Source organism: Spermophilus citellus, assembly GCF_964194105.1.
Source record: "Spermophilus citellus genome assembly, chromosome: X".
NCBI classification, from domain to species: domain Eukaryota; kingdom Metazoa; phylum Chordata; class Mammalia; order Rodentia; family Sciuridae; genus Spermophilus; species Spermophilus citellus.
Window position 1 is genome coordinate 1,711,686 of NC_138190.1, and position 26,837 is coordinate 1,738,522.

The following is a 26,837-nucleotide window of genomic DNA, read 5'->3' on the forward strand; positions in this document are numbered from 1 at the left end:
TTTGGTTTTGGCCAAGGGAGCATATTTTTTACACATGATGACACATCTTTAAGCCAATACATTAAAAAACTGAAAAAAAATCATTCAATAAATTCTTTCTTAGAAAACAACAATAACAACGACAAAACTTGAGCAGTATCCTGGGATAGTGGTACAAACCATGCCATGAGGGTCAAAAGTTCTAGCCCAACCTCTGAAATGTAGCCTCACTCTCTGTCAAAATACAACTTAAAAGGGACAGGGCATGTAGCTCAGTGTGACAGCAACCCTGGGCTTAATGGCCAGTTTAAAAGCAACAACATCCTGAAGAGGAATAGAGGGGAAAAAGACATAAGAAAATAGAAGAGTGTAAAAGGGCAGACATCAATCGAACTACATCAACAGTGATATTATATGGCAATTGACTGAACAATCCTATCCTAAGGTAGAGATCAGCAGACAGAATGAAAACAAGCTCCAATTCTGTGCTATGTGCAGGGGTCACTGCTGGGATACAAATGGATAAAGAGTTTGAAAATAAGAGGATGTGAGTCCTACACCATGAAACAGACACCATGAGTCAGCTCTCCTGTAGTACCTTTTCAAAATCAGGCAACATGTTTCAAAGCCACAATTAATTGAGACAGAACAGCTGTGAGACATGGACACATGATGTTAAGGTGTTCCTGAATGCTCCATCCTCTTTCCCAATGCCAATCCAATAATAAGGACACAGCTGTGAGATTACAGGAAAAAAAATGGTTTGCTAGCAAAGGAGCAGCACAATGACTACTGTCCAGAGACCGGGATTCTGCCAATCAGAAGAAAGAGTTGGCTTTTTTGGGGGAAGGGAGATGGGGGTTCCAGGGATTGAACCAGGTGCACTCAGTCAGTGAGTCACATCCCCAGCCCTATTTTGTATTTTATTTGGAGCCAGGGTCTCTCTGAGTTTCTTATCAGCTCAACTTTGCTGGGGCTGGCTGTACACTCTTGGTCCTACTGACTCAGCCTCCCTAGAGGCTGGGATTGAGGCACCACCACCACACCTGGCACAAAGGAAAATATTTCATTAATGAGATGGAAAGTCCTTAGTTTGATGTCAATTAGAGATTACAATTTGGTTATTCTGTGTTTGTTTGGGTTTGCTATTGCAGAAACCCAAAGCACATTCCAGGAGACACAAAAGCCTGTAGAGTCCACACAATGTTAGGTGATCCAAACTTGTGGCCTCCCTGGGACACAAAGGCAACCTGTCAGCTCCTTTCATATTCTTACCAATATGAACCATTTCAGGGTCAGCTGAAAATGCAAGCTGACTTTGGCATTGAAAGGGGACCTCATGTCTAACAGAACAGTCATGTGCCACGAGGACAATAGGCAGTGAAGCAATGACAGAATGACAGACATGCCATTTTGCTCCCATGTGAAGGCTGAGTTCTGGAGGCTGCTCCTGCTCAGGGCAGATCTTAAAGTGGGGATCAGGTCCCAGGCCACGTGGGTTGCAGATGTGATCTGGGGTTCTGCACAGACCTCTCCAGCAGCCATTTCCAGGACAGTGACAATCCCAGGCCTGCCTAAGTCCCTCATCCCCATGTTTCATCAGCCCTTGGGACCCAGAACAAGAAATATGGTGAGAAGTGGACCCAACTCTGCCCCCCGATTTCAGTTCTGGCTACTTGGGTGCATTCAGCCTTGAGCTCTGGGCATTTCAAAGAATCGAGTAGGAACATGAGACCCAGAGATGTGTCAAACAGCCCTGAGGGATGACCAGCTTTCCCATGGTCAGGACACCACAGAGGGCTTCAGGTTGAGGTGGGGCTGTCCTCTGGCAGCAAGGGCAGCTCAACAGCCAAGACACAAGGGTTTCCCTGGAGGGGGATTTGGAGTGGGGGGAGAGGACTGAGACTCTGCTGCCCACCCCAGTGCCAGCCCATCCATACTAGATGCCTGGCCAGAAAAGCACCCAGATGAATCCTCTCAGCCCCCTTTTTCTTGTTTTAAAGGGAAAATTAAAGATACTGGGTGTGGGAGTTCTGCCTTGTTCTGGGGAAAGCTCAGGCTACACGTGGGTCCCAGGAGTCATACAGCTGGACAGGGTTCCTGGCTCCATCCCTGCTCCCTGTGATGGGTGTGTCTCTCCAGAGGCCTGGTTTCCTTCTGGTGAAGGGGGTCAGAGGAGGAGGTGGCCACACATGTGTTGACATGCTGCTCTGGCTGAGGACACCAAAACTATGCTCTGCCCAGGGTTGTCTCCTACCTTGGCCTTCGTCAGAGAGGCCTGGATGGCTTCAGTCTCAGGCCTCCTGGTTTCCCAAGTTAAATGATTTGTGGCCTCTTCCCCTTGCATGTTGGTGATGCTTGGGGCCTTCTTCCACATGACAGGGACACGTGGTCACTGTTGAATGATGACAGCTGCAGCACAATGAGGCATGGGGGTGAGGAGACTGGCCCATGGTTCTGAGGATGGCCCTGTGAACACCCAGCTCCCTTGCAGTCTCCTTGTTAAGGTCGGTTGAGCGTCGGAGGAAGAGACCACCAAGAGACTGTCTCATGCAACAGCAGAGGGTTTCTTGGGGGTCCAGCATGCTGGGGCTCAGAGCTCACTTGAGAGGAGCTGAGAGCCGGAGAACAACTTAAGCAGAGCTTATATACATTGTTTGAACTGGGGAATTCACGTGTAGGTCAGGGAATGCAGGAGGGTTGTTTGTACAGAGCAACCAGATGGTCTGGAGACTTTTCTCAACATACATTTAACGGTTTTTCCAGGAATTGTTTTGACACCTACATAGATTTCAGGTTTCAGGAAAACAGAACTTAAACTCAATCAAGAAAACAAAACTTAACCTTTACATTCCTAACCTTTCATCCTGGCCTGCAGGTCAAAGCCCTGTCAGTGGAAGAAGCTCCTCACACAATGTCAGGTGCACCCTCTTCCTCATCAGCAGGTGAAGCTGGGGCCTAAGGAGCACCTATGAGTCCCTCCAACTCTGATGAGAAGGGAACCTGGCAGCCTCTTCCTGGGATCAAAGGAAGGTTATGAAAAGAGCACATGTCCCCATCCCTCATCCGTGACAGCCCTTTCCCAGATCCTCTCATTCTCATGAGCCAGGGAAACCTTTAATTTTCATAACTAGTTGATGCTGTAGTTGGACATGATAGAAAATGTGTCTCCACAGCTTTGGGGTTGTTCACTTTAATCCTTTAGCCTGAGCAGAAACAGCCCTCTCCCCAGCATATACTGCAGAATGACACCTGATGGCAGGCTGCAGCTGCATCAATGATGTAGGGCACATGAAGCCAGACACCCAAGGATGTTCCAGGATTAGATTTATTAGCTGCAGGGTTCTGAGGTGTATCACCTAAAAATTTTTGGTTCACTGCTTGTAATTTCATTGATCTTCATTGACACCCAGTGGGACAGGGATAGAGGTTTATATTTTCTGTAGGTGTATACCTGAAGATTATATATTTTTTTAGTTCACAGAAAGTACTTTGTGTACCAATTGTAAGATTAGTCAGAGGTTTTCCAAGCTTTACCACAAAAGCAGAAGTCTGTGTTATAACCCACATTGAGATCTTTGTAAAATCTGCTCTTGACATTTTGTTGAAAGAAAATTATGGTGAAGGTCTCTCGAGAAGCTAATTTAAGATTCTTTGGTGGAGAAAGGAGTGCCACTATATTAGCACATCAGACTGGGACACTCCTTACCAAGCCTTTCATCATGTAGAGTGCATTAAGTAGGATTTCTTAACCTTTTTTTTTTTTAAAGAGAGACTGAGAGAGGAGAGAGAGAGAGAGAATTTCTAATATTTATTTTTTAGTTCTCGGCGGACACATCTTTGTTGGTATGTGGTGCTGAGGATCGAACCCGGGCCGCACGCATGCCAGGCGAGCGCGCTACCGCTTGAGCCACATCCCCAGCCCAGTTTTCTTAACCTTAAACCTAAAACCATCACACAATATTCCCAGGGCTACAGAGCTACTCTAAACACAGAGAGAAATCAAGCCTGAGTTTTCTAGAATATTCCACCTAAGTATTATTCATGGGGAGAAAAGCTAAGTTGGATGTAGTGTTTTTAAAAATTCACTGGTATAAAAGACCTTTAAGAAGCAAGAGACCATCTGCCATTGTGGAGGAAACACCTGCAGAGCTGCATCTGCTGATGTGGTCATCAGTGGGGTCCACACACACAACAACAGCAAACTCACCACCAGAGCTACAGGCGTGCTCAGTGCTAGAATGCCTGCCTAGCATGCACAAGGCAGGATTGGGTCCCCAGACCTGGGAAAAAAAGAGCAACTCAAGCATAGGGCAAAACATATTTTGAGAAAGTGCCTCTCCAAATAATATACACAAATGACATTATGTTCTAATGCTCTTTAATGTGCTTACATACAGCAAAATACATGAGACTTAGAACAAGCACAAGTGACAAGAGTGTGGTCCCAGAGTCATCCACAGCTCAATAAGCAATCAAGGAAAAGAAAGAGCCCACCTTCAGGTTACACAGACACATCCCTATGGTCCCAGCTCCCAGCCTCACTCCATCTCAAAAAACAACAATTAAAAGGACTGTGGAGAAACTCAGTGGTGGAGCACTCCTGGGTGAAATGTGAACAAAGACAGAGAAAACAGAAGTTCAGGAGAGACATTTCACCAATCTGTACCAAAGGCTGGAGTGGAGAGGCCTAAACTAACATACAGAATATGTAATGAAACATTAGACACAAAAGATTTAAAATACAGGAAAATCTAATCTAAAAACAAGAGAGATTTAACAGAGAAAAACATGTTGCTTTCAAATCTTCATGCTGATGCAATGCTCCTCTCCAACCCACGGTGCATTTTTGTGGCCTCTGAATAGATAAACAATGAAATGAAGGCACAAACATTTTCACACACCTACAGTTTTTTTCTCAAAATGAATACATAAAATGAAATAAAATAAAAATATCCTCAAGTCTGAACAAGTTCAAATGGATCTGAAACAAGCAAAGGTCCTACCACATTTCTACATACAGGGCTTTTCTCCAGTGTGGTTTCTTAAATGCTGTTCTAAGGGACCTGGAAAGTTGAAAGTCTTACTACAATTTTGAAAGACAGAAAAAGGATCTTCCCAGATGTGGATTCTTCGTCTTTGAAGAAAACTCTGAAAGCTGAATACTGCCCCACATGGCTTATCCTCAGCATTTTCTACAGTATGAGTCCTTTCATACAACGGAACAAAACTAGAACAGCTCAACAAGTTATATTTCTTTTTTGCATAGGATTTATTATTTTTATTCCAAAAGAATCTTCTGACACCTTAGTAAAAGACTGAGAAAACTAGATTTCCCACATTTCTCACACTCACAGGGCTTCTCTCTGTGTTTTCATATATGAGAAGAAAAAGAGGCTAGATGAGAAGCTAACAGGATGTAGCTTTTCTCTGGTATGTATTCTTTCATGTTTATGAAGCTGATGGGATGGAGCAAAGGTGTTGCCACACTGCTTACATTCAGAGGGTTTGTTTTTCAATGTGAATGAAATGGCTTTGAAGGCAACAGGGAAAATGGAATGATTTGTGATAATTTTATACATTTAAAGAGTTACTCAGTTGGAAGTGGTGGTGTATGCCTTTAATTCCTGAGACTTGAGAGGCTAATTCTGAAGGATCAATGTTGGAGGCTAGCCTCAGCAACTTAGGAAGACCCTAAGAAATGCAGCAAGTCCCTGTCTCAAAATAAAAAGTAACTGGAATGTAGCTAAGTGGTAGAGCACAACCAGACTAAATCCCCAGTGTCTGTCTCCCTCTCTCTCTCTCTCTCTCACACACACACACACATTTTCAGCAGTGTGAGCCTTTTCTTGTCTTTGAGGATGACATGAAATATTGATTTACCAGGTTTTACATTCAAAGGATTTTTCTCCAGTAACTTCCTACATGTATATGAGTGCAACAGTAATAACAGAAAAGTTTACCAATTGCTTTCATTCATACTATTTCTCTGCAGTATCTATTCTTTCACGTGTGTGAAGCAGACAGGATGTGGCAAAAGCTTTTCCACATTGTTGTTATTCATAGCGCTTTTCTCTGGTATGTATTCTTTCATGTCTGTGAAGCGTAGGGGATGTAGCAAAGGCTTTGCCACACTGCTTACAATCATATGGCTTCGCTCCAGTATGAGTTTTTTCATGTGAGCGAAGGTTAGAGGAGTGAGTGAAGGCTTTGCCACACTGCTTACAATCATAGGGCTTCTCTCCAGTATGAGTTTTTTCATGTGAGCGAAGGTTAGAGGACTGAGTGAAGGCTTTGCCACACTGCTTACAATCATAGGGCTTCTCTCCAGTATGAGTTTTTTCATGTGAGTGAAGGTTAGAGGACTGAGTGAAGGCTTTCCCACACTGCTTACATTCATAGGGCTTCTCTCCAGTATGAGTCCGTTCATGTTTCTGAAGGCAGGAGGCATTAGTAAAGGCTTTTCCACACTGTTGACATTCATAGGGCTTTTCTCTGGTATGTATTCTGCCATGTATATGAAGCTGATGGGATATAGCAAAGGCTTTTCCACACTGCTTACATTCATAGGGTTTCTCTCCAGTATGAATTTTTTCATGTGAGTGAAGGACAGAGGACTGAGTGAAGGCTTTCCCACACTGCTTACATTCATAGGGCTTCTCTCCAGTATGCATTCTCTGATGTATTTTAAGTAAACTGGGAAAAGCAAAGTCTTTCCCACATACCTTACATTTGAAACCTTTATTCCCCATGTGTGTGATCCTGTGCCTTTGAAGACTTGTGTATGAAATACAGGTCTGACCACCTTGTTTACATTCATACACTTTCTCTCCAGCATGAGTTCTTTCATGTCTTCTTAATACAGAGGAGAAACAAAAGGCTTTTCCACATACCTCACATTGAAAACGTGTACGTTCACTGCGTGTTCTCATGTGTCTTGGAACACCCGTGGGAGAAGACGAGGCTTCACCACATTGCTGATATTCATAGGGTTGCCACCCAGTATGAGTATCTCCATGCCTTTGAATGTCACTGGAATGATGGATGACTTTCCCACTTACTGTACATCCATAAGGTCCATCTCCAGTTTCTATTAACATATGTGTGTGAACATTTTTGGGAGAAACCAGAGATTTCTTATATTGTTTAAATTCAGATGGCTTCTCTTCACATTCCTCATGGTTGTAGTATTTGTGTCCAGAGAGAGATGTGATCTGCCTATGAAGGAATGAAGGTCATATGAAGTCTTTTGCACACATAATCAAGTGACATGGATTTACTCTATTAAAATTTTTCTTTGTTCAATTAAGAATTGGAATCAATTTGAAGGTTTTCCCACACTATTTTGTGCCTTTGAGTTTACCATATGACTTCTTTAAAGAACAAGTGACCAGCACATAATCAATGCTTGATTCATTCACAATTTTCTATGTATTGATAGATCTTTACATTACTACCAACATCAGGTAAAGGCTAGGTTTTCTGACTTGTTCAACTTGCCTAAAAATAAGGAGATTTAAAGCAAACGATCCTTTTCAACATAGCTTTTCTATGGCTATTATCCAAATAGTGATATCCACATATGCAATTTCATATACTTTTTGCATGTCAAATACTTTGAAAAGACAGAATATCTGTTACAGCTAAGTATATATTTCAGGTAAAAAGCACTATAAGAATAAATACTTCTCAATTTATGCATACTTCTCTCGTTGGTTTGCTTTGAATATTACATGACTGTTCTCAGACCCCCTCATGGACTCCTCTTGTGAGGACACTTACCTTACATTGCTCCCAGAGTTTTCAGTATGAACTTCAGTGGTCTTGTCTTGCCAATTGTTTCCTAAAATGAGAGAACAGAACAATCTTTATGAATAATCAGGAGCTAACAATGCTTTGCCAAATGATACATGTTATTTATGCTGCAATAATTCACCAACTGATTCCCTTTTCACCTTCTACATAAATGACCAAAATAAACATGAGTTCTCTATTTGATTAACTTTAAAAACATCATTATTACCTATAGAAGACAGGTTTCTGAGGACTTCCAGCATCACATCTCTGTAAAGGTTCTTCTGGGAAGGATTCAGCAAAGCCCACTCCTCCTGGGTGAAGTTCACAGCCACATCCTCCAAGGTCACTGAGATCTAAAATATCCCACCAAATGTATAGTGGAGGCCAGGAGAGATTGACAGCATGAGAAATCTACACTCAACATGCATGGTGTTCACATGATTCCAGGAGGAACCCTAAGGTAAAGGATGAACTTTGGCTTATCATAACATGTTGCTTCATCCATTCTCTTGGTCAAATGTTCAACACTGGTTTAGTAACTAACAAACACCCTACACCAATGCAATATTTTGAAAACAGTGGAGACTATCAGCTGGAGAGAAGGGGTATTCCATACTATGAGTAATGACACATTTAATTGTCACCCTGATTGAATTAAAAGATACTGATAATTAATGAGATTTTGCATGTGTCCATGAGGGTATGTCTACAAATGATTGGCATGCGGGATAGTGAGCCAAACTGGCAAACATTTTTAAGGTGCGCAGCACCATCCAATAGGACTGTGTCTTAGGTGGAGCAAAAGTTGAAAGAAGAAGGAAGCAGCAGCAGAGCAAGCTCCTTTCTTCTCAGTGGGTTTTTGTTTGCTAAGCAATGGCCTGAGGGTATCAGACACTGCCTTGTTCACTCTCCCAAAGTGGACTCTGCCAGTGATTCTCCAGAGAGTTTCCAGAACCTTTGGTCTGGACTAGGGCAGCACCACTGATCCCTGTTGTTCTGAGGCTTCAGCCTCTTGGACTCTGCAGCTACTACTTCTCAAGCTCTCCAGCTGCAGATGGCCACTGTGGACATCCAGCTTCAGGTCAAGTACACCAATCCAATAAGTCCCCTTTTATAATCAAACTTCCTCTTGATGCTGTTCCTCTAGAGAACACTGACTAATAAACTATGTAAGCCACAAATTCCTCTGAAAAACAAAGTCTAACTAATAAACTAAATAAACTACCAAGGCATGAAGTTTTACAAATATATACATAAGAAATAATAGTAAATGCTAAATACCATTTTCATAATAATGCAAGAATAAAGCAAAGAGTCATACGTACAAATTTCAAAACTATGGACAAAAGCAAAGAAACTGATTTTCAATACTATTTCCATCTGGAAATAAATTGGATGATAAGTCTTCAAAAGTCATTCCAGGGGCTGGGGTTGTAGCTCAGTGGTAGAGCACTCGACTCGCACGTGCAAGACCCTGGGTTCAATCCTCAGCACCACATAAAAATGAAGAACTAAAATAAAGGTATTGTGTCCAACTACAAATAAAAAATAAGTTAAAAAAATGTCATTCCAACTGCTGGTGTGGTAGGGTGCACCTGTAATTTCAGCCACAAGGCAGAGAAATGGCAAGTTGGAGGCCACTCTCAGCAACTTAGCAAGACCCTCAGAAACTTAGTGAGACTTGTCTTCATCAAAAATTAAAAGGGAGTCTGGGATTGGAGCTGAGTGGCATAGCACTTGCTAGCATGTTTGAGGTACTGGATATGTTCCTCAGCACCACATAAAAAGTAAACAAACAAAATGAATGTATTTTGTTCATCTACAACTATATAAAATATAAAACAAGAAAAGAAAAAGAAATAATAAATACATAAAAATGGGCTGAGAATGTGCTCAGTGGTCAAGTGCCTGTAGGTTTATTTCCCACTAAAACACCAGAACTCTGCTCACAAATTGAAATTCATTTCTGGAGGAGAACTAAGCATGAGCAAGTCCACGGCATGAATCCCCAGCACTCAATAAGTAAGCAAATAAATAAACAATAGTCTACAATACTAATTCTCTTGGACTGGAGAGTAGCTCTGTAGTAGAAAACTTCCCAAGCATGTATGTGTCCCTCAGATCAATCTCCAGCAGTCCACACACACACACACACACACACACACACACAGAAAAAACACCTAAAATACACATAATAAGAGATAAAAATGACTATAATACAAAAGGTACACAATTAGAGGCATAAATTACAACAAAATCAATGGAAAGACAACACACTTTCTCACAAAGGAGGTTGAATGTTCCCATAATCTACACTCTCTAAAAAGAACACTGAGCATTTCAGTTAATTCTGTGAAATTTAGGGCATGGTTTTAGGGTAAACTTAAGAAAAACTACATCTAAAATTGAAATAGGAGGGTTGGGATTCTGGCTCAGCAGTAGAGTGCTTACCTAGCACATGAGAGGCCCTATATTTGATCCTCAGCACCACATACAAATAAATAAATAGGTATTGTGTCCAACTATAGCAACAACAAAAAATAGTTTTCAAAAAATTGAAAATAGCAGACTGTATCTAAGACAAGCCAAAATGTTGCAGAGGACAGAGAGAGTAGAGAGAGCATTCATGTTGCTCCCAAATTTCATAAGGTAAAAGGCCAGCTCCCAAAGGGTTGGCCCTAGCAGGAGGCACTTAGGAGGGAACAGGAATCAGGTGACATAGGGGGAGTGCTCTTGAGGGGATCAGCACCCTTATTTAGACACATGTATTTAGACAGTTGTATCGCTCCTTTCCAGAAAAGGAATGTCATTTACTATTTCACTGATATTCAGTGATTAAATGATCATACTTGGATGTTTCAGATATTGTCAAAATTGTCCTTAAAATTTACAATGGAGACGGGTGTGATGGTGCACAGCTGTAACCCCAGCAGTTCAGGAGTCTGAGGCCCTAGGGGATGTAGCAAGAGACTCTGTATCAAAACAAAGAATCTAAAAGGGGCTGGTGGTTAAGCAACTCTGGGTTCCATTTCTGAAACCAAAAAACCAGAGTTAACATGAAGCTGCCAACTCCAGACAACAACAGTGAAAAACTGTCATCCTTTGTCCAATTCATCACCTTGTGAAGGACAGATACTAGTTTTTATGAAATCACATTCATAAATTTATTCACCACTATTTTTGTAGAATTGGACTCAATTTCTGCCGCAATAATGCAAGACAGAGTTTCTCTGTATCTTACCTGGCATTTTGGAATCTAGGATTGGATATCAATTTGAAATCACTGAAAAGACAACATTAAATCTTACAAACATTCTATACATACTCAGGGGTAGCAAATGGTAAATTAGGTAAGTGGGTGTTTTTTTTTTCCTTAGGTTTGGTATCCCCGAGATTAAACCCAGAGATATTTTACTACTGATCCACATGCCAGTCATTTTTATATTTTATTTTGAGATGCAGTCTCACCAGGTTGCAGAAGGCCTGGATAAGTTGCTAAGGCTGCCCTCAAATTTACAACACTCCTGATTAGCCTCTGGAGCAGGAAGGATCACAGGTGTGCACCACTGCACCTGGCTGTAAGTTGGGATTTTTAAAAATGGAAATGCAACTAGACTTTTTAAAATTCACTTCTGTCTTGCCTCTTTAATATTAGTCCATCCCATTTGGCTCTGAATAAATAAACCTGGACCTCATATAAGTGAGCACATCATTTCAAAGTGATACACAGAAAGCTTTGGTGCTGAGGGAGCACACATGTGTCAGGCTCAAGGGGCAGGGAAGGTCCCTGACAGGTGGGACATGTTCCCTCCTGGTCTTGCTCACTGAAAGCCTCCAGGATCACCCTCCAAGAGACCTGGACCATGACTCCAGACTATGAGGCTTTTCAGGTTTGCACAGCTCTGCACTGGGGTGGGTGTTCCTTAAGCTCTGGGAGAGGTTTTGCTCCTTCACACTGTGAGAGACTGAAAGTGCAGAAATCACTGCTGACCTGGCCCCTCAGCACCAGCATCCACAGCCTGACTGGCCACCTGTCTCCAAAGAATGGGAACAGATCTTGGGGAAAACAAGGTCCCAAGAAGTTAGTTGTCTAGATGAGGCCTGTTCCAGGAGATTCCTTAGGCCCAAGATCTCAGCTGATCCCCCAAGAGGCTGTACCTCACAACTTAGGCTGTCCTCTAAGAGGAGCTGTCCTAGGGCCTGAAATTTCTTGTACCATGCAGGGCGCAAGACAGCTGTGGGCACATGGTGGCAGCCACAGGAAAGGATAGAGACTCAGAACATAGGACTCTCTGAGATGTCAAAAGAAAACCTGGCTGAGAATATCAGATTTTGTGTCTACACTAAGAAAGATTAAAAAGAACCCAGAAATTTTTCAGGTGTGAAATGAAGTTCTCTATGAACTTGCTCTATATCAATGAGCCTTCAGACCACCTGACTTTGGGCAACTAGACCACCATGAGGTATAAGACAGGGTTCTGTATGGTAGGCAAAAATTACCTTGGGCTCTCTTAACCTCTTTCAAAACCAATTACCTTAATTTCTGTATTAGTCCAAATTTCTCCAAACAAATGAACCTCTCAGAATATATTACCAACCTCACTCAACATGTAATTACCATCTTCCAAAGCTAACAATGTAATAAAGGACCTACAGGAGAAATTTCTCCCTTTTGACTGTAGCCACCCATCTGATGATCCTACCAATGCACTTGGTTAATGTATTCATGCATAACTTTCTTTTACAAATGTTCTTGTCAGTCATGCACAGTGGGGCACAACTGTAATCCCAAAAGCTTGAGAGACTGGGTCAGGAGGACTGCTAAATTAAAAGCCAGCCTCAGCAACTTAGTGAGGCCCTAAGGAACTTAGTAAGATCATGTCTCAAAATAAAATGTAAAGTGGGTCTGGGGTTGTGGCTCAAGTGGTAGCGCGCTCACCTGGCATGCATGCGGCCCTGTTGGATCCTCAGCACCACATACCAACAAAGATGTTGTGTCTGCCGAGAACTAAATATTACATAAATATTAAAAATTCTCTCTCTCACTCACTCTCTCTTAAAAAAAAAAAAAGAAACACAGGAGGAAGACCAGATATTCATGACGGGAAGTGGAAAAGATGGGGCATTTTAGAACACAGGAGGCAACTGCAATTGAAAGACCTACAGCAGCTTTCAGAGGAACTAAATTGGGGAAGGAAAGTGGATTTGGGATCCTGCTTCCTACACGTTTGGAAGAGTGGGGGCGGGCCACCAGCAGGGAGGGGAGGGGAAGCTGGGGACAGGAGCTGCCCATTCAACAATGGAAGCCAAGGGACAGAGACCAGGGCCACCTGCCAGGGGAAACTGGGCCTCATGCTCCGCAGCTGACCTCAGGGACTGGATACCCAGCCCAATCCTAGGGGCCAGAGAGCAGAAGCCCAGGGCCATTCACCATGGAGGACTAGGCTGTGAAAGGGTAAAGATTCTAAGCTGGAAACCTTGAATTAAAATGTAAAAGATTAGGTACTATTAAGTCCCTCTGTTACACCCAGATTCCTGAGATAGTTAAGACAACGCCCTACTGGCCAAACTGCACAGGGCCCGAACCAATCAGTTTGAATGTGTACCCAGTTTAGAAGTGACCAATCAACCCTGCCCAGCCTGTTCCCGCCAATGAATGGACTAATCATGTATCAGAGTTGTTGTTCAATTTTCCCGTGCCTCATGATGATTTGTTCTGATGTATGCAAAGCCCCCCACCCTCTCCAAAAAGTGTACTTAAGCTCTGCTTGACCTCTGCTCTGGGCTCTGGGATGCTCTCCTTTCTTGAGTGAGCACAGAACCCCAGCGCGCTGGTACGGATCCCTAATAAATCCCCCTTGCCATTGCATGGAGCTAGTCTCGTGTGGTCTCTCCTTCTCCGACGCTTCGCCGGACCCTTACATTTGGTGCGTTGGCCGGGAACTGCGCATCGCCGGACAGGGAGACCTACGAACTGCTTCGGGGGTAAGTAAGGCGCCTTTCTCTCTCTTTCTCTCTCTCTCCCCTCTCCTTCTTCTCCTTCTCTCCCCCTTGTTCTTCTTTCGCAATTGCTCAGGTGCGATCGCTCAGGTTTGGTCTCTGGCGGCTCAATGGTGGGCGTAAGTCCCCAAAGAGCATAATTGCTCAGGTTCGATCGCTCAGGTTTGGTCTCTGGCGGCTCAATGGTGGGCGTAAGTCCCCAGAGGGCATAAGCTCTCAGAGCCTCGGGTGGGGTTGGCAGTGTGTGTGTGTGGCTGTTAGTGGAGAGCGTAAGCTCCCCCTGGCGGTGGCGGCAGACATGCTGGGGAGTCACAGGCCACCCCCCAAGGGACGCTTTGGGGGACTCGGGGGGACGGAGGTGCCCCCCATCAGGTAGAGGGGCGGATGAACCCTCGTCGGTGTAGAGGGGCGGATGAACCCTCGTTGCTGCCAACCCGTCTGGTTTTGCCGGCAACTCTTTCTGTTGAATTCACTGTCTGTCTTTAATTTTTGCTTCTGAATTTGTGTTAAACGTTTACTGTGTGTCTGCGTTTGCGTCACGTTTGTGTTTTCTCCCTGCGTTTCAGAGTGGCCCACCCTAGGAGTTGAATGGCCCCCAGGAGAGTCCCTCCCGTTTCAGCCGGGGCCGCATGGCCATTCAGATCATGGTGATCTAACCTTTCAGGACCTCTGCGAATCTCCTCCTGTATGGGTGGGGTCCGCGCAGTCTGCCGGGAGGATTCCGCGATATGGCGGATCCGTCCTGTCCCTGTTCCTCCTGGCCCTTCCACCCATCTGTCCTCTCCGCCCGTGGTCGTCTCCCCTGGGGGGGGGAGGGGGAATGCTCCCGCAGGTTTGGGGGACGGGCGGACGGAATCGGGGGTGAGGTCCGCGGGGGACCGCCCCTCCTCTGCCGGCAACCAGTTGCCACTGGGCGCATTCGCACCACAGCAGAGCGGGCGGAGTTGGCGGGGGATTGCCCCTCCCTTCCGTCCTCCCGGGGAGCAGAAAAAGCGGCTCTGGAGTACCTGGCCCTCTCCCTCCTTTGTGGGGGTAGAAGGGACCGGGTCCCCAAACCCCCCCCCCCGAATGTTACAGCCCTCCCCGGCTGCAATCACCAAATCCCGGGGCAAAAGAATCGAACGGGTCTTCCTCGAGTCGGGCTGCTTAAAAATGAAGCCCAAAGCAGATGATAGATTCCAACTAAGGCTAAATACTGAGACTAGGAAAGCAATGTTTTCTCTCCCTCCCGTGATCAGCTTGAGTGCAAATAGAGATGCCTGCTGGAGATTTAACAACTTTGACATCTCGCTTTGACTTTTCTCAAAGCCCTGTCCTCATTATTAAACTGGTGTTAATTGGCTTTAGAGATGGGAACCAAATTTTCAGTCACAAATTTGAGTCTCCACTCAGCTTTCTTGGGGAAGTCTAGCACTCGAAATAACTGTAAGCAGAGGATGAGCTTTTTGGGAGCTGGCTACTAAAAAGTTAGGAAAAAAAAAAAGCCTAGTGCCTAAGGTCAAACCAAACTGGAGGAGCTAATCCTGTGGGTGGGAGATAAGACTAAGGGACTCCCAGCAGCTGCCAGAGCAATTTTGCTTTGGGGAACTCCCTTATCTCTTATCTACATTTTAAGGATTACTCCACCTTTGTTTACTTAAAAAAAAAAGAAGGGACACTGAATGCAGTAAAGCCAGTCACACTGAGACCCTTGAATTTATACCTATAGTTGCCCCTACGTGAAAACATCTGGTTCACTCGTGGGAAAGTCTATGGTGCCACGGATGGGAGTCATAATTAAATGAGAGTTCAAAACTTGGAGGGATATATTCTTATCTGGTTGTCTGATTGTTTCTTAAAGATAAACTAGGTTAAATGTGTGTCTAAAAAAAAAATAATTTCTTATTGTAACAATCTGGTATCTGAATGGGTTTTTAAAGCATTGCACTATCTTGCATTTAAAACTTGGGTTTAAGCAATTGCTTAGTTTGATTTCAGATAGTTCTAAAGAGTTTCAATTTTGAACTGGGTAGCCTAAGGAGATTTCACTAGGTATACAGTGCATTGATTTAGGCAAGGATAGTAAATTATGATTTGGTATCTGTTTCTCTCAGTGTGTAAGATTTAGAAAAAAAGTGTTAAATTAAAACGTTGGTCTGGCTTATTAAAATAACATTAGATAATTAAATAGCAACAGTCTTAGAAATTTTTAAAGCTTAATTTCAGATATGCATGGTAGTGTGTGGTTCTTTCTAAAGTTTTTCAGGCAAATTTAATGTAACTTAATGCTACTTTAGGAACTTCAGGACAAGGAAAGTGGCTTAGAGGTCCAAAAGAAATTTCTTCTGATGGTAGAGATCCTATTTCCAGTTTTATGTGAGCAAGTTTTTCAAATGTAAAAAGATATAAAATTTTGGGAATTACTTCTTAAATGTGTATCATAATTTTCAACATCCAAACCTGGAAATATGACTTATGGCTAAAATGCCTCAGGCCTAAAGTGTCTGCTCAAAATAGCAGTTTTTCCCTACTCCTTCCAGACCTTAGCCAGGGCTTAAGCTGATATGCAAACAGAAGCAGCTTGGAACTCAGGCCCAAGGAAAAAAAAAAGGTAAAGGTATCTTTTTATGGGAACTCAAACTAGATTAAAGGACTTTTGCCTTTTCTTAGATTCTATGTTTTTTTTGAGCTCATGATTTTTATCCTACAGACAAGTTAATGTTTTTCTGATAAGTTCTATTTTTTGATCAACTGGAGTTTTTTTTTAAAACATTGCAATGGAGATTTCATCTGTGAAAAACTACGAGGCCTTTATTATTGTTATGTGTGCACACTCTTGTTATGTGTTGTATGTCGGTATGTCTGTATGTGTGTATGTCCATATATCCTGCAGTGATATGACAATTAACAGATGTGGAGCGCTCATAAAAAAATTAAAAATGGATCCAAATATCTTTGATTCACGTGATTCAAATGGCTCAATTTAAATTTGGTATAAATAGATAAAAAAGGAGGTCTTAAATTCTTAAATTAAGCTTATAGGTTTTTCTAGGTGTTCAAAAAAAAGGCCCTAATAAAATGTTAACTCTGCTTAAATTTAAAAGTTTACAAGTATTGTTTCAAACTGTGAACAAAAGGAGGTTAATAAATAAAAAAAAGAAACTAAAAGGTTCTAGGTATGGATTTAATAGAGGGAAAATGTGTTTCTGGATAAGAGAGTCTATGTGATTAAGTAATTAAGAGGGTTTAAGTAAGTGATAAAAAAAAAAAGGTCTGTGCAAGTTGGTTATAAGTAAGTTTTTGAGCAAGTAATCTTAAAGAAATTAAGCAGCTGGTTAAACAAGTGCTGTTGTTTTAGAGAATTGTGCTATGTTATTTCTTTAAAAGCCAAACTTGGTTAGCATAAAATCATCAATGTAATTGTGATGTTACTAATGTGTTCATATCTTCCAGGCATACAAGTCTGTAAGGTAGAAGCTTTACAAGCTGGTGTTCTAAAGTTGTATGGTAATTTTAGGTTCAAAGAAAAAAAAAACATGTTGGAGATTCAATTATATCATTTGTGTTCTATAACTGGACTTGTTATCATTAAGATATGTAAAGTTCTATGAGACACAATTTAAATGTATTTTTAAGTTAATGAGAGCCTAATCAAGTTTTATTGTAAAACACAGAAATACTTTGCTACTTTCCAACAAAAGGTTAGAAGCTTCCAGCCTTCCTTTAATTCATGTTTTAGATGTGATATTATGTTGTGTTAGCTAATATTCATGTAAACTTGAGCAACAATTTATATAGGCTTTGTAAAATGATGTCTAAAAAAAAAACAAAGATCAGCTTTAGAACTATAGTATTTAAGATTTATGAAGAGCCCCACCTTACTTGAGATAAGGCTCTATGTCCCAACTCTCTGCATGTGAAGTAGGCCAGATTTCAGTGCATTCAAAGTTGTGCCCAAAAGTTGGTTTTTGTCATGATTCCAGGATACCAAACAGGGGATGTACTCTGCCAAAATTCTAGGTAGCTATTACATAGACTAAATATGTTTTTACCCTAGTTAGTTTTGTTTTGTAGTTTGCCTATAGATGGTTTAAGAATTGCCTGTTAATGTTTTAAAGAGGTACTGCTTTAAGAACTCACAACCTGGGTTAATTTAAGATAATGAGTTATAGGGAGTTGCCACCTACAGGATAGAGAGATAGACATTAAAGTTCAGTACTCTTAATATAAGGCTGTTAAGTTATTTGCTAGATGTTTAAGATTAAGTTTTAAAATTAAAAATTTGGCTCTTGCCCTCTGAGTCAGTCTGAATCAGGGAATAGGGAACTTTTTCAAAGGGCTCTGCAACTCTAGGCCACATAACTTCCCGAGCAGGGAGATTAATGAGACCAGTGGAGGGCAGAAGGCCAATCAGTGCATTTGCTGTAAAGAGGAGGGTCATCAGAGAAGGGAGACATCCCTGATGCTTCTGAGGGAAGTTGTATGGTCAAGCAAGGCCTGGACCCATCCCAGCGCAAATGGCACTAGCAGAACTGAGAAGCTGCTGTGAAGTTCCCGAGGACTCCCAGGAGGCTCAGCTGACTGTTAACAATAGGTAGAACAGAAGTCAGTTTGACTTGCTTCATCTTAAACACTTAGCAAAGACAGTCAAAGCCAAAGCACAGATGTTCCTGGACATCTTAAATGATAATAATAGTTAAATGTAACTTCCATAAATAAGTAGACTGGAGGCTACAAAAGAGAATCTTAGACAGAAATGCCTGATAACTGTCAAAGGGACTGCTAGAGTAGTTTTAGTCTAAGGCCTTTATTTCTAACCAATGCAGGTAGGCTTGATGTTTGCTAGTATGGTTATCCAGCCCTGAGTAGCAGAATTAAAGATTTCTCTATTAGACACAGAGGTCATACTAGCAAAGGATTTTGCAGGATCAGATGGCATTAGATTATTAGACTATATCTTAATAAAAAGGACATCTGTAACCCTAAATGTTAGTTGTTGTGTTTACATCCCTGGCATTTCTGACAATGTGACAAATATCCTTAAAGATTTATATGCTCAGATGGAAGCCATGTCCTCAGCAACTTTGTTGTGAAAACAATATCTTAGCTCTTAGTTCCTGGTACTGCCTGATGGAAAACATTGTTAATCTTTGTCTTGGTCATTGTACTCATTGGCATATTCCTGTGCTGTGGCATTTATTACTGCATCAATATGGTTCCAGTACTAATGAGTTCTTGTTTCTCTTATAGACCACCTATCACTCGAATGGCCCTCCAGCCTATTACTTCTCAATTGGACTTTTAGCATGGACCACTCGATAGACCCGATATTTTTAAGGGGGACTCCAAACTGCTTGCCCCACACCATCCCTTTTCAGCCTGAAGAAGCCAGAGAGATCCTCTTCGTCCCCCTTCCTTACAGCAGTAAGGAGTTCCCAAATTAGAGGGGGGAATGAAGCCAGATTTAAAGTTAGGTAGTCAGTGTAGTTAGATAAATCGGGGTCTAATACCGAGTGAAATCTAAAATGGAGGCCATGCTAAAAATGATTCCAGGAAACACAGGACAACCCATGGTAATCAGAAGGCAATATGCTCCACCGACAGAGATGAAAAATGAGACTCCCCAATAATTATGATTCATTACTTTTAAGATTAAAAGTAGTCAGAAAAAGGAGTGGGGAATGAAAGGGTAAAGATTCTAAGCTGGAAACCTTGAATTAAAATGTAAAAGATTAGGTACTATTAAGTCCCTCTGTTACACCCAGATTCCTGAGATAGTTAAGACAACGCCCTACTGGCCAAACTGCACAGGGCCCGAACCAATCAGTTTGAATGTGTACTCAGTTTGGAAGTGACCAATCACCCCTGCCCAGCCTGTTCCTGCCAATGAATGGACTAATCATGTATCAGAGTTGTTGTTCAATTTTCCCGTGCCTCATGATGATTTGTTCTGATGTATGCAAAGCCCCCCACCCTCTCCAAAAAGTGTACTTAAGCTCTGCTTGACCTCTGCTCTGGGCTCTGGGCTGCTCTCCTTTCTTGAGTGAGCACAGAACCCCAGCGCGCTGGTACGGATCCCTAATAAATCCCCCTTGCCATTGCATGGAGCTAGTCTCGTGTGGTCTCTCCTTCTCCGACGCTTCGCCGGACCCTTACAGCTGCACCCTCTGTACCAACATTGGGCACTCAAACCCAGCTCACTCCGAGGGACCAGTGGAAGAGTCTTAGGGTCAGCCGCCAGCGAGGTGACTTCAAGATTCTACCATCCAGCCCAACCCCCAGGAGCAGGGGACAGAGACCCAGGGCAACCTCCAGAGGTGACTCCGCCAGGCTCTGCAGCTCACCCCTTGGCGGGGGCCCCAAGGCAGATGCTGACCATGTCCCTTCAGCCCTCGTCACATACTCACCATTTTTGTCTTTCTAGAGGACACGGTGTTCTCTTGAGGACCTCAAGGCACCAGAGATAGAGGGAAGCACAGGCTGCTCAGAATCACCGAGGCCTTTTGGCAGAGCACGTGGGGCCTGAAATGGAGGAGCAGAGTTGGTCCTGAAAAAAAAGCCCGCGAGATTTCCAAAGCCCGCCCTTCCCCTCTGGTCCGGATCTGATTGGACACTTCCACCCCAGCATCCCTAATGGGCCGCCCCTAGTCAGGCCTCTGCATTGTGACTGACAGCTAAGGTTATCCAATCACTAACCAAAATTGCCTAGAGAGGCAGATCCTTGGCCCCAGCCCTTTTCAGGGGGAGCTTCTTTCCTGGGCTGGGAACTAATCCAGGTGGGAAGCCTTTGCTTGAACTTGGTACAAAGGGTAACATCTGGGATTGAGCTCTGGCTGAGGGAGACTGCTTTCCCAGCACGGGTGATGCCCTGGGTTTTAACCTCACCACAGAAAAAAACAACAGTTAAAACATATATACAAAATAGTTACTTAAGGACTCTAAGGCAGGAGGAGCCCAAAATCAGGTGAAAATCAACAAATGATAATGCTGTTTACCATGAGGACTCCTTGTTCCCGAATCCTGCAGTATAACACCAGAGAAGCAGGTGGAGAGTGGAAAGTGGAAGGTTTAATAAGAGAAAGCACAAAAGACTCCCCCCACCCCAGGAAGAAGGGGACCCAAAGGCAGAATCCCTGGAAGGGGGGGGTCTTCTCCCTCTTAAACCTAAGGTCTTCTTTTGTCCTCCCACATTCCTGTCCTTTATTTTCCTTTATTGTGCAGGTGATTGGGCATGAGGGTGGAAGGCCAAAGGGAGGGAATTGGGTGGACTTATGGGGTGGGGAGCAGAAACCTGGGCAGGAACAGCGTAGGGTGGTTTGATGAGCATCTCCCTATTTTACTGGGAGCTACTTCATTAACCCTTATTAAGGACCTGCCCAAGGCCATGACAACATGAACACTTCACTTCTCAGGTGTTTTTTTGGTTTCCCAGGATCAGATCAGATTGCATTTTTTATTGGACCTGATATTAGACCCCACTTACCTAGCTACACACACTACAATATTTCAATCTGGCTTCACAAACAGGGAAAGACTACCTTAAAATAAATTAAAAGGGTTGATGATCTAGCTCAGAGGTCGAGCCCCACAGGGATTATTCAACAGAACCTCAAAGGGGCTGGGGATGTGGCTCAAGTGGTAGCGAGCTGGCCTAGAATGCATGAGGCCTGGGTTTGATCCTCAGCACCACATACCAACAAAGATTTTGTGTCCGCCGAGAATTAAGAAATAAATATTAAAAAATTCTCTCTCTCTCTCTCCTCTTTCTAAAAAAAAAAAAAATCAGAACCTCAAAGAAAAAGATACCTATATACATATATGGTATCAGCTGGTATGACCTCAGGCAACTTAGCAAGAGATAGTCTCAAAATTCTTGAAACAATATTTAAAAATATCATATGTATCATACATATTTGATATGTGAAAATAAATAGAGTTTGACAATTATTTTAGTAATTCTCATCAACTCCGGAGTACTTATCTTTTGAGGAATTAGAGCTAAGAAAGGAAGCAATTGGTGTTGGTGATTTGGCTCAGTTCTCTCTCCCCAGCAGGATGGAGGGGAAGGAGTTGTGGGAGGCAATTCCCTAAGGCAGCAATGCGAGGTTGAAATAAAATGAGCGCCTTGTGCTTAATGTCCATGTTCTACATTCCACTATTAGGGAGTTGTTGGAAGCCATCCGACTCTGGTGACCCCACACATCAGGTCATCTCTTTACCCCAAATCCAAACACAAAAATTCATGATGACAAGCAGAAAAGGGACTCTGATCAGTGAAGCTTCACCACGAAGACCAGGGCATGATGTCCTCCGCCCTCTCTTCAGGGCTGTCTAGGACTCTCAGGTTTTATAGAAAGGGCAATCAGTCATAGGCATGTGTGTAGAGGGCACACTGTATGTAGGTTTGGTGTCGTCTGTGGCTTCAGGCATCTGTGTGTGTCATAAAATGTCTGTGAACTCATGGTCATGTGACCCCTTGACACACTTCACCCCACTGCACAGGCTGACCTGAATTGATCTCAGGAAGGGTCCCCTCCCTTGTGTTCGTTCCATGTCAGTGGTTCAGAGGCACCAACATTTTCAAGAAAAGCCACAAGCCACCTGCTCCTGCCTGGTAAGCACCATATCCCTAGATGCTGACCCAGGGCTCTCAGCTTCCTGGGTTTCAACTGATAGTAAAACCAGAAAGAAACAATAACCCTGCTCAGCTCGGCCCATAAAGCCTGCATATGAAACCCCACTTGGGGCCCATGTGGCCTGTGGTGTTGATACCGCTGGTTACTGGGGAGGAGTTCTGCCCCCTCACATGTTGAAGTTTGAACATTAGAGATGCAAGCCCAGGCAAGCACACAAGGCAGGGTTTATTTTAAAAGAAGTAATATAGACTTCTCCCCAGGATGGAGAGGGGGCCATAGCTGGTACCCTGGTATTCCCAGAAGCAAGGTGTTCAGCCTTTCTATGAGTCCTAGGCTTCCTGTGTTCTCCATGCCTTTCCCCTTATCTTTCTCCTTCCTGCCTTGGTGACTAGGCCCAGGAATGCTTGGTGAGATGGCACAATGGTGACAAACAGGGGGGGCTGAAGGGAGAAGGGCAGGATGTAGCAGCCAAGGACACATTAATAACCTAATAGCTCTCTATAAGGAGGGGCAATTCCTGGGAGAGGCTACCTTAGCAACGGGAAGGAGCAAGGGCAGGTCCATGATAAGGGTAGAGCAAGAGCTCTGAAGGAATTCAAATTTCTTTTTTTTTTTAAATTTATTTATTTATTTTAGTTCTCAGTGGACACAACATCTTTGTTGGTATGTGGTGCTGAGGATCGAACCCAGGCCGCACGCATGCCAGGCGAGCGCGCTACCGCTTGAGCCACATCCCCAGCCCAGGAATTCAAATTTCTATCCCTCAGGGGACAGTGTGCAACTTGCCAGACTCTCTCAACATTGGCGTCCTTGATCAGACCTGACTCCATTTACCTGTCTGTACTGACTGCCTGTCTATTTCTGGCTTCAGTATCTGCCCCTGCCCAGAAAGTGAATACAACTTTATTTTTACTCTTCGCTTTAATTGAAGTCTTTCATATCTTGTGCACTGGCCCAAATTCAGTCTACCTACCAACTTTCCCAATGACCATGGGGAGGGGGATTATATATTAACAGTCATATTCCCTGAAGTGTGGAATAGTGGCCACATACCTGTCTAGGACTGAGAACTCAACTCTAGGTGCTCTCCCCCACTGCTGTGCATTGAATCCAAGGCAGGGGTACGGAATCCCTGAGCTCCATCCCCAGCCCTTTTTCTATTTTGGTACAAAGAAGTGGGTGGGAGCATAAATATAGTGGGTTTGAGAATATAACTCTGAAACCCTGCCTAATTCCTTCTTAAGATTGGGATCCATCTCATCCAAAACTCATGAAAACGAATTTTTGTTTTAGTATAAATTACTGCAATCTTTAAACTTGCTTGGAATGCCTGCCCATGCCTTGAAGTCACCCATATTTGGCTCCCCCTGACCAGATAACAACCCTCTCGGAAACCTCAGTGGTACCTCATAAATTCTGATGTTGAGATCTGAACTTTTTCCCTACCTTGGAATGTTAAGGCATGTAGTTTATTAACCTACTACCTGCCTTTGTATTAGGCTTTTCCAAATCCTGGTATCTGGAAGTTCTCAAGACACCCCCCTTTGCAAACTTTTGTGCTATAAAAATGTGTTCTGAGGGCTGGGGATGTGGCTCATGCAGTAGCTCGCTCACCTGGCGTGCCTGAGGCACAGGTATGATGCTCAGCACCACATACAAAAAACAAAATGTTGTGTCTGCCCAAAATGAAAAATAAATATTAAAATATTCTCTCTGTCTCTCTCTCCCTCTCTCTAAAAAAAGAGTTGTTGTTTGATTTAAAACAAATGTGTTCTGAAAGAGCTGGAGTATCTTTAGCCTGGGGTTTGAGGACAGACAGACATGGCCAGCTCCTGGGGTACATAAATAAAATTTTGATTTAGGTTGATTCAAAATTGGAGTCTGTGTTCTTTTCCTTGTGTTGTGGTTTAACAGTGCCAGGTCTCTAACAAGGCCATCTTTGGTTTTGGCCAAGGGAGCATATTTTTTACACATGATGACACATCTTTAAGCCAATACATTAAAAAACTGAATCACTGAATAAATCGTTCAATAAATTCTTTCTTAGAAAAACAACAATAACAATGACAAAACTGGAGCAGTATCCTGGGATAGTGGTACAAACCATGCCATTAGGGTCAAAAATTCTAGCCCAACCTCTGAAATGTAGCCTCACTCTCTCTCAAAATACAACTTAAAAGGGCAGGGCATGTAGTTCAGTGTTACAGCAACCCTGGGTTTAATGGCCAGTTTAAAAACAATAACATCCTGAAGAGGAATAGATGGGGAAAAGACATAATAGAAGAGTGTAAAAGGGCAGACATCAATCGAACTACATCAACAGTGACAATATATGGCAATTGACTGAACAATCCTATCCTAAGGTAGAGATCAACAGACAGAATGAAAACAAGGTCCAATTCTCTGCTATGTGCAGGGGTCACTGCTGGGATACAAATGGATAAAGAGTTTGAAAATAAGAGGATGTGAGTCCTACACCATGAAAACAGACACCATGAGTCAGCTCTCTTGTACTACCTTTCCAAATTCAGGCAAAATGTTTCAAAACCACAATTAATTGAGACTGAACAGCTGTGAGACATGGACACATGAAGTTAAGGTGTTCCTGAAGGCTCCATCCTCTTTCCCAATGTCAATCCAATAAGGACACAGCTGTGAGTTTACAGGGAAAAAAATGGTTTGCTGGCAAGGGAGCAGAACAATGAACTCTCCAGAGACCACGATTCTGCAAATCAGAAGAAACACTTGGCTTTTTTGGGGGAAGACAGATGGGGGTGCCAGGAATTGAACCAGGTGCACTCAATTGCTGAGGGCCATTGCCAAGTAGGAATGACACATTGAAATTTCCTTGCCAGCGTACCCCATGTTAAATGGACTTGCCTTGGACATTGCATGTGTCTTTGAGAAAGGTGACCCTGCTCAAGGACCAGGGTGGATCCAGGATTAGGGTGTATCCTGCAGGTTTTGGGAAGTATCCGGGTTTAAGACAATTCGGGTTTAGGGCGTTCCCAGTTTAAGACAAGTTTAGGGCGTTCCCGGTTTAAGATAATCCGGGTTTAGGGAAGTTGGAGGTTGAAGATTATTGCTGCTGGGAATAGGGCGTTCCTGCTGCCTGAGTTCCCGCTGAGTTCTCCGGGAATTGAGAAGGTATTTTTGGGACGTGAATTGTGCAGGCAGAATGAGATTTTCCCCAGAATGTGTTTGTAGAGGCCGGTGTGAGTGCGGGAATAAAGAATTGCTGTTTGAATCTACAAGTGTGTGGTGGCTCGTGATTCTTGTGCCAAGCCCAGACATTGGCATCTGGTGGCCCGTACGGGGAACGTCTAAAACTTGGAGGTAAGTGAAATTGCTCGCCCGTGAGGGAAGGCGAGAGAATGGGTGACCATTTCAAAAAACAATGGGTTCTTTTCTTTTTTTTAAAGAGAGAGTGAGAGGAGAGAGAGAGAGAGAGAGAGAGAGAGAGAGAGAGAGAGAGAGAGAGAATTTTTAATATTTATTTCTTAGTTCTCGGCGGACACAACATCTTTGTTGGTATGTGGTGCTGAGTATCGAACCCGGGCCGCACGCATGCCAGATGAGCGTGCTACCGCTTGAGCCACATTCCCAGACCTACCTCAACCTCCTTAAGTAACTTTTTTTAATTGCTCTTTGTTTCTGTGGTGGAGTTATGGCTGAGGCCGTGGCACACTCACCTGGCATGTGTGCGGCCCGGGTTCGATCCTCAGCACCACATACAAACAAAGATGTTGTGTCAGCCGAAAAATAAATATTGAAATTCTCTCCCCTCTCTCTAAAAAGAAAGAAAGAAAAAAATAAATCTTGCAAGAGGAGTTTGGGAAGGGCACCCCCTCCCAGGCTCCTTCGGGATCACACAGCTGCCCTGCTCGCAGCATCCATGTTAACCTTGGACTGTGTCACTTGAGCAGGGAGTAGAGAAGGGACCTCAGATTCCTCAGGCTTCAGAGGTGCTGGGTGTTTGCACAGAGCATGTGGATAACCTCGGGAAAACAGGGGAGATAAAATAACACAGCCAGACTCAGTGAGACCCATTCTGTGGGAGGCCAAACTAGCATGTGACTCTATCTGTCTCCCTTTCAGATTGGTGTGGCATCATCATTATTCACTCTGTCATCAGGTTGCCTAAGTAACCCAGATGATAGCCCCAATCTTTGGGGTCCTGTGACTGTGTCATCTTGTATAGGCGAGCCCTCCTACATCCCTGTGGGTCCAGCTATGCTCACCTGTCCCTTTGTGATATGACTTTTTTGTTTTTAAAGAGAGAGGAGAAGCAGGGGGGGGGAGAGGGAGAGAGAGAGAGAGAGAGAGAGAGAGAGAGAGAGAGAGAGAGAGAATTTATTTATTTATTTATTTTAGTTCTCAGGGGACACAACATCTTTGTTTGTATGTGGGGCTGAGGATCGAACCCGGGCCGCACGCATGCCAGGC

The 26,837-nt window shown here is 43.4% G+C and overlaps 1 long non-coding RNA gene across 1 annotated transcript; it reads right to left on the reverse strand.

Annotated features, from left to right (window-relative positions):
- Positions 1–1,789: 1,789 nt before the first annotated feature.
- Positions 1,790–26,654, reverse strand: LOC308639077. Its single transcript, XR_014019979.1, has 3 exons — positions 26,295–26,654; positions 26,084–26,181; positions 1,790–2,391 (listed from the first exon to the last, which is right to left on the reverse strand). It is a non-coding gene; the product is annotated as an uncharacterized lncRNA (long non-coding RNA).
- Between the last annotated feature and the right edge of the window lie 183 nt (positions 26,655–26,837).